Source organism: Gopherus flavomarginatus, chromosome 13 (assembly GCF_025201925.1).
Source record: "Gopherus flavomarginatus isolate rGopFla2 chromosome 13, rGopFla2.mat.asm, whole genome shotgun sequence".
In the NCBI taxonomy this organism is placed as follows: domain Eukaryota; kingdom Metazoa; phylum Chordata; order Testudines; family Testudinidae; genus Gopherus; species Gopherus flavomarginatus.
The window spans coordinates 28,458,358-28,466,911 of record NC_066629.1 but is presented as its reverse complement, the minus strand read 5'-3'; the positions used below and the strand labels follow the sequence as shown (position 1 = coordinate 28,466,911).

General features: G+C 50.9%; 1 long non-coding RNA gene across 1 annotated transcript; it reads right to left on the bottom strand.

Moving 5' to 3' along the window:
• Positions 1 to 696: 696 nt before the first annotated feature.
• On the bottom strand, positions 697 to 6,829 carry LOC127033757 (uncharacterized). The gene is made up of 3 exons (XR_007769203.1): positions 6,743 to 6,829; positions 3,528 to 3,623; positions 697 to 1,352 (listed from the first exon to the last, which is right to left on the bottom strand). It is a non-coding gene; the product is annotated as an uncharacterized LOC127033757 (long non-coding RNA).
• Between the last annotated feature and the right edge of the window lie 1,725 nt (positions 6,830 to 8,554).

Here is an 8,554-nt window from a genome sequence, read left to right as displayed (position 1 = left end):
ATGCCTGGCCATGGTGTGGGCCCTTAAGAAGCTAGAGCCATATCTCTTTGGGCGACACTTCACCGTGTACACCGACCACTCTCCCCTGACCTGGCTGCACCAAATGAAAGGAGCCAACGCCAAGCTCCTGAGGTGGAGCCTGCTCCTGCAGGACTATGAGATGGACGTGGTCCATGTGAAGGGAAGTGCCAACCTGACAGCGGATGCGTTGTCCCGGAGAGGGGACCCTGAACTTCCCCAGGTCACTGGGCAGAGTGACCCCGCTCAGTTCAGTCTCGAAGGGGGGAGAGATGTGATGCAGTAGGGACTGTCTGTGTGGGGAGTGAGAGAGCAGGGGAGGACTTTAGGAGATGGACGATGCCAGAGCCTGTAACCTGAGCTAGGTAAGGGAGGGGAAAGGTCAACACCTTTGCCCGGGAAGGGGACAAAGGAAGGGAGTGGCAGGAGGGAAGCAGTTTGAGTTTGGGCTTGGGGCTGTGTGGGCGGAATTCAGGGTATCCTAGCTAGGATCCAAGCACCCTGAAAGCCCAGAAGGACTCGGTGGAGGGGTCCTGACTGTGCCTGCAAGCTCTGCTGTAACCTGTGTTCCTGTTGTCCAATAAACCTTCTGTTTTACTGGCTGGCTGAGAGTCACTGTGGTCCCAGGAAGAGGGGTGCAGGGCCGGACTCCCCCACACTCCGTGACAGATTGTGCACCCCCCTGAACTGAAGGGTAGAAGCTGGGGGCTAGAGATTTTCTTTCAACTTTTTTCACACTGAATGAAGTAGAAATCGTCGAGTAGGGAGATTTTCTTGTTGTCTTTGCACTGTGTGGAGTTCTTAAGTGGCCCTGCAAGTAGGGAACCTGTGGCAGGGTGCTGCAGAGCCCTCCTTATTTGGCTGGGGGTTCCTTGGTCAGTGGGATCTGATCCATGGCCCCTCTGGGTCTGGCACTGGAAGAGTTCCCAAAATTGCACAACTCCTCAGTTCCAGCTATATCTGCAACTTGCATGTCTAGAGCACCTTTCATCCGCCAGGGTCCCAAATGACACAGATCTGGGGCTTACTTCACCTGCCAGTGAAATGCAGCTGCCCCCAGGGCAGAACATGGCAGCTAGAATGACAACCCCTCCCATACCACAGATTGGGACAGGAGGAGAAGGGAATGCTGTATCTGGGTGATGCTGCAGGGGAAGTTTAATTAGGCTGAGGGTAATTCTCTGAGCTGGGATTGGTCTAGGACAGCAGGTTCTGGGAAATCTCCTGGTTTCATGTACGGCTGAGGGCTGAAGTTCTACATCTCGCCCCGTGGGTGGGGCCTCTAGCACCAGCCTGAGGCATTGGATGGCCTGGAGCATGGTTGGGTTCTGCCCCTGGGGGGAGATCACAAACAATCCGCTCAGTCGGGCTTCCATCAGCACCTGGGTTTCCCTTGGCGAGCTCCCATCAAGCCCCATTTAGCTTAGATGAACAGGGAATGCCATGCTGCCCTATGTGCAACCCGCTTGTGGCTCGCAGAGCACATTTCGGAACCCCGCTTCCCCCAGCACAGGGCAGAGAGGCTGCATTTAGCTTTCCCTCCACCCTGCTGCTAGTGTGGGCAGGCTCCAGCACAACAGAACAAGGTCTGTGATAGTTTGCAGTGTGTGTGAATGGGGATGACTGACCTGCTGATGTGCAGGGTTTGTGGCTGATCAGTCTGGTCATGCCTGGTTTGCATACACCTTTCCAGACTGCACAGTCTGGTTACAGGATGGGTTCAATGTGTGCAGTCTGCCCATGGATCTGTCAATGTAAACATGATGCTAACCTGACTGGAAACAGCTTTCCTATTCAGTATGTCGCTGGGTAAATGAAAATTGCCCTTGGAAACATTTACACCTTCCAGTCCCCATGAAAGGGGGGAAGGTGATCACATCGCTACAATACACCCATGGAAACTACACATTCCATGGTTTAAAATGGACCCTAGTCCATACTCTGTCCCCCTCGTTACTGCCCTGCCTCACACCTCTTGTTGGTACCTAGGTGCCAATAATAATAGCATTTAGCATTGTCACACAGTCCTGGCCCTTTATACTACCTCTCGCCTAGGCTAGTTTCATTCTTGTACTGCAGCCAAAGCCGAGGTATCTGAGTACCTGCCTGATTGATTCCATTCACTGATTCCAAGGCCAGAAGTAACCACTGGGATCATCTCGTCTGACCCCCTGAATCGCACAGGCCAGAGACTGGCCCCAGAATCATTCCCAGAGCAGAGCTTGTAGAGAAACATCCAATCTGGATTTCAAAACCGTCAGTCAGTGATGGAGAATCCACCGTGAGCCTGGGTCAATTGTTCCAGCGGTTAATCACCCCATGTGCCTTACTTCCTGTCTGCCTTTGTCCAGCTTCAACTTCCAGCCACAGGATCTCACCCCTTAACTTTCTCTTTGTTAAACTAAATGGATTGAGCTCTTTGAGTCTATCACTATAAGGCATCTTTTTGAATCCCTTAATCCAGCGGCTTTCAGCCTTTCCAGGCTACTGTGCCCCTTTCCGGAGTCTGATTTGTCTTGCCTACCCCAAGTTTCACCTCACTTAAAAACTCCTTGCTTACAAAATCAGACCTAAGAAAACAAAAGCGACACAACCCACTAGTACTGAACAGTGGCTGCCTTTCTCATTTTAACCATATAATTATAAATCAGTTGGAATATAAACATTGTACTTGCATTCAGTGTATAGTATCTAGAGCCGTATAAACAACTCATTGTCTGTATGACATTTGAGTTTGTATTGATTTCGCTAGGGCTATTGTAAAACTAGGCAAATATCTCAAAGCGTTGATGTGCCCCCTGGAAGACGGTGGTGTCCCAAGAGAGGTACATGTGCCCCTGGTTAAGAGCCACTGCTTTAATCATTCTTGTGGCTCTGCTCTGATCCTCCAATTTATCACCACCCTTATTGAACTGTGGACACCAGAGCTGGCCACAGGATTCCAGCAGCAGTCGCACCAGTGCCAAACACAGAGGTGAAAAATCCTCTCTGCTCCTACTGGAGATTCCCCTGTTTATGCAGCCCACAGAGGTGGCTCCAGGCCCCAGCACGCCAAGCACGTGCTTGGGGCGGCATGCTGCGGGGGGCGCTCTGCCAGTCGCCGGGAGGGCGGCAGGCAGGCAGGCAGCCTTCGGCGGCATGCCTGCGGAGGGTCCGCTGGTCCCACGGCTTTGGTGGAGCCACGGGACCAGCGGACCCTCTGCAGGCACGCTGGCAGGAGGTCCATCGGAGCAGCGGGACCAGAAACCGGCAGAGCGCCCCCTGCAGCATGCCGCCGTGCTTGGGGCGGTGAAATGTCTAGAGCCGCCCCTACAGCCCAGAATCGCATTTCACAGCATCACACTAGTAGCTCACATTCAGCTGATATCCACCACAGCCCCCAAATTTTTTTCAGTCACTCTTTCCCAGGCCCCCATCCAGTTGGTATGGCCTACATTCTTTGTTCTTAGATGTACACATTTACATTGAGCTGTAGTTAAAATGCATATTGTTCGTTACACCCAGCTTACCAAGTGATATAGACTGGTCTGAATCAGTGACCCATCGTCCTCTTCTTTCTTTACCACTCCCCCAACTTCTGTGTCCTCTGCAAACTTTCAGTGATGCTAAATAGGAAACAGAAAGCAGGAATAAATAGTCAATTTTCATTACCACCTGCATCGTAATGGATTTTAATGGCAGTTCCCATCCTGCTAGGAAGGAGAATTTTGTACAGGGGCTCAGAAATTGGTTCTTGGCCCTATGCTATTTAACATCTTTATCAGCGGCCTGGAAGATTTATTAACAATCTGGAAAAGAGGTTAAGTTAGGGTGACCAGATGTCACGATTTTATAGCGATAGTCCTGATATTTGGGGCTTTTATTTATATGGACTCCTATTACCGCCCCCCCCCATCCAGATTTTTCACCCTTGCTATTTGGTCACCCTAGGTTAAGCAGAGAGGTGGCAACATTTGCAGATGACACCATTATGACCTGCTGAACAGCTCTATGGAGCTCTAAGGCTTGTGTCTCTCACCACCGGATGTTGGTCCAATAAAAGATGTTACCTCCCCACCCCCTTGTCATGTTAATGCCCTGGACCCTCGCCTCTGCAGCAACACTGAAAACAAAATTCTTTAGCTTAGACAAGACCAGAAGAGATTTTAAGGACTCTGGAAGAACCTAACCAAAATAGATGAATTGTGGCAACACGCTGTCATAAAAAAATGGGTGGTGTTAAATGCAAAGTGGTGCATGTTTGGAGGGAATAATCTGAATTACTCCTACATCTAATTAACAGTATCAGCTCAGGAAAGGGATGGGGCATGAGGTGAACATATTGATGGAGAGCTCTGTCCAATGTGCACCGGTGGTGGTGGGGTGGGGGGAAGGTTAGGGTACACCAAAAACAGGGGGCAGAATCTAACGCTGCTCTGTAAATCAAAGTGACAACCCATCTCAAGAAGGCTACAGTGGAATTAGAGGGGTTCAGAGAAAGGTAACAGAATGATCAGGGGCCTGGAAAAACTTTCATAATGGGAGACTCAATAGACTGGGCTTGTTTACCTTAGAGGCAAATAAGAGGGAACTTGACAAAAGTCTATTTAAAATAAGGAGCAGGGTGAAGAAGGCAGCTCAGGCACTCGTGTTTATCATGTTTCAGTGCACAGGAACCAGGAGACAGTCCATGCACTCAAAGGGGGGACATGCCAAACTGACAAGTGGGAACACATTTTCACACAATGCACAACTGACCTCTGGGACTCTACCACACTCTGTTTAGGGACACTCAGAGCATGGAGTTGCCTCCCTGACCATCTTGGCTAATACTCCCTGACGGACCTATCCTCCATGAACTTATCTACTATTTTTTTTGAACCCAGTTATAGTTTTGGCCTTCACAACATCCCCTGGCAACAAGTTCCACAGGTTGACTATGTATTGTTAGAAGTACTTCCTTTTGTTTTATACCTGCTACCAATTAGGTTCATCGGGAGACCCCTGGTTCTTGTGTTATGTGAAAGGGAAATAATGCTCCCCTGTTCACTTTCTCCACCTCATTCATGATTTTATAGACCTCCCTCATATCCCCCCTCAGTTGTCTCTCTCCTAAGCTGAATAGTACCAATTGTTTTAATCTCTCCTTTCATATGGAAGCTGTTCCATACCCCAAACAATTTTTCTTGCCCTTCTCGGTATATTTTCCAATTGTAATATGTTTTTTTTAGTGCTGGGGCGACCAGAACTGCATGCAGTATTCAAGGTGTGAGAGTCCCGGGGTGGCATTATGATATTTTCTGTCTTATTCCTTTCCTAATGGTTCCTAACTGGGTTAGCTTTTTTGAGCTCCGCTGCATATTGAGTGGATGTTCTCAGAGAACTGTCCACGATCTCTTTCTTGAGTGATAACAGCTAATGGAGACCCATCGTTTGATATGTAGAGTTGGGATTATGTTTTCCAATGTGCATTACTTTGCATTTATCAACACTGAATTTCATCTGCCATTGTGTTGCCCTGTCATCCAGTTCTGTGAGATCCCTTTGTAACTCTCTGCAGTCAGCTTTGGACTTAACTATCTTGAGTAATTTTGTATCAGTTCCAAATTTTGTCACCTCAGTATTTGCTTCCTTTTTTCAGATATTTTCTGATATGTTGAACAACACTGGTTCCCATACGGATCCTTGGGGGACACTCTCTCCCTTGTGAAAACTGACCATTTATTCTGACCCTTTGTTACCTGTATTTTAACCAGTTACTGATCCAGGAGAGGACCTTCCCTCTTAATGCATGACTGCTTACTTTGCTTAAGAGCCTTTGGCCTGAGGCCAAGAGCTCAGCAAAAATCAAATAAGAGATGAGGCATTTCTATGAGTACTAAGCAGGGCCGGTGCAAGAAAGTTTCGCGCCCTAGGTGAAACTTCCACCTTGTGCCCCCCACCCCTCTCAGCCCTGCGGCAGCTTCCCCCCCACACTCTGAGGTGCCCCCTCTGGGGAGCTGTGCAGCGCCTCCCCACCCCAGCTCACCCCTGCTCCGTGTCCTCCCCGAGCACGCTGCCCTGCTCTAATTCTCCTTCCCTCCAAGGCTTGCGGCGCCAAACAGCTGATTGGTGCTGCAAGCCTGGGAGGCGGAAGAAGTGGAGCAGCGACCACATGCTTGAGGAACTGCTGTAAAAAGAAAAAATTGGGGGCACCGCTTTTTGACGCCTCCAAATCTTGGTGCCCTCGGCAACCGCCTAGTTCGCCTTAATGGTAGCACCCGCCCTGGTACTAAGAATAGCCAGAAGCATAATAGTAAATACAAGAAACTAACCAAGAGTTTGGGAAGGGCTGTTAATCATCCTGCTTCAGAGCACGAGCCAACCGGTAACTACTGGGGGTCAGGAAGGAACTTTCCGTGGGGGCAGATATCCCATAACTGGTGCGGCTGCTGAATTCTTGCACCTTCCTCTGGAACAGCTGGCTCTGGACTCTGATGGAGACAGGACCCTGGACTAGACTGACCCTGATCTGATCCAGACAGGCAACCCCATATTCCAAAGAGTTCTAAGGGGCCAACTTCTCTGGTCCTGTGGCATTACTGCTGGAGGAGAACAGTGGGATTTGATGGCAAAGAACTTTCCTAGGACTAATAAGTGACCAATCCTTGCTCTGAGCAGGAAGGGAGGCAGCAGAAGCAGAAGGACACTGCTCTGAAGGGAGGAAAGGAAAGGGTGAGAATGGGAAAAGCTGCCAAGCACTCACCGCAGTCTGCTGCATTCGGTCCTTGTTCAGGTTTCTAGGTGCTCGGTCTGTCTCTGTGTCTCTCTCACTTGGGACTGCACGGCAAAGCATCTGATTAGAGAGTTTGTTTTCTCCCTCCCACTTCCCCCACCTCCTGCTCACTGGCTGACAGGCTTGAATTGAAAGGTCGGTTCGACAGGACCTTGCAGGAACTATATGGTGCTGATGGGAAGTTACATTTCAGCATCTCCTCTCTCCCCAGCCGGGGAGTTCTGACTTTCCCAGCAAAGTGCTCTGTGGCCCTGGCGCCCCAGCTCCATCTTCCTCCAGAGGGATTGGAATGCTGGGATGTGCCCAGCTCAGGGGGAGCAATGGTGGGAAGGGAAGGAAAGCAGGGTGGTTACGTAGCTGGGAACTGGGGCTCACATCTGTCCCAGGGGCTTTATTCCCCCCCAACCCTTCTGGTCTGCTTCTGGCATCTGTGCTACAAAGAGTATGCGGGGAGCTGAGCACTGCCTCAGGAGGATCCACAGGGATCTGCCTGCCCTGCTTAGTGCAAACCTGCTTTATTATCCAAATGGCAGTGGGACGGGAATGTGTCAGTACAGCCTGGGCTTGGAAACCCTTCTGTGCCTCAGGGACATAGCAACTCCTTTGCAGCCTCCTCACTCATGTGCCTCGTGTGGGGAAGGCTTGGCCTGTGGGTGGGGCGAATGACAAGCATGAGTATGGGGCCAGGGAAGGTGGGGAGCAGGGGGCACAGAGGCCTGGCCTATGGGACACAGGGGCATGGAGGCAGAGGAGGTGGGAGGTGCAAGGGGCACAAGAGGGGGACGGCTGGGTGGACATGGGGGCAGATTATAGTGTGTTATCTTTGCTAATAAATGACAAAGTGTATTGCCAGAAGCACGGGGAGGCCTTTGAATTTGGACACAGACTCAGGGCCTGGGCTACCACTGCCTGCACCCGTGAGCTATGCCTACAGCACTTTGTGTGATGATGCTACCGTGGGACTTGAAAACATCCAGCATGTGTTGGAAACCACTGGGGTTTCCCTAGATCTGCATGAGCCCCTGGGAAACGGTAGAACAGTTGAGTCTGGATCCACTGAGCCCCTCCAGAGACAAGAGGGCAAACCTCACTCACACTGACACAGGTTGACCTTGCCCCATGCACCCAGGAGAACTGTGCCTGCCCTGGCACTCAGCACTGCAGTACCAAGGTGAGACGCCAGACAGGGGGCGGTGGGACACTCTCCCCAGTGACAAGGGGAAGGTGGGTTGAAGATAAGATCCCGGCGCACTTAGGAGTGCAGTCTGTGCGCGTTAGGTGCGGGGCTGGGGTGGGTGAAAGCCACAGGCCAGTTCTGCTCTCACGGGCCTTTCAAAGAGGTTGAAGGCCTAGGTGTGCAAGAGCATAACTTATCCCTGCTGCCAGGACCAGGAGGGGGCACAGGGATATGGGAGCAAGCCCATAATAACCGTGGGGAAAATACCTGCCTGCCACCACTGGGAATCAGGGGCCTGCAAAGAATGATCCTGGAAACTGGGAAACCAGAACCCGGAGGGCTTTAGTGCCAAGAAACTGCGAGACCTGAAGAAATTAATGGGAGAGAGGGGAAGTGGATGAGCAGGGGCTACACAACAAACGCAAGGGAGGAAGAGAAGGGGCAGATGGCCAGGCCTGTTTGTGCATCAAGGCCATGTCCATTTGGAGGCTGTTGGCTGAGTCTCCATCCTTCTCTCAGAATAACTCTAAAGCCCTTGAAATATGAGTCTCCCTCTTTCCCCTGGGCAGGTTTCCCTGTGACTAAGTGTTTGCACATGCCAGCAG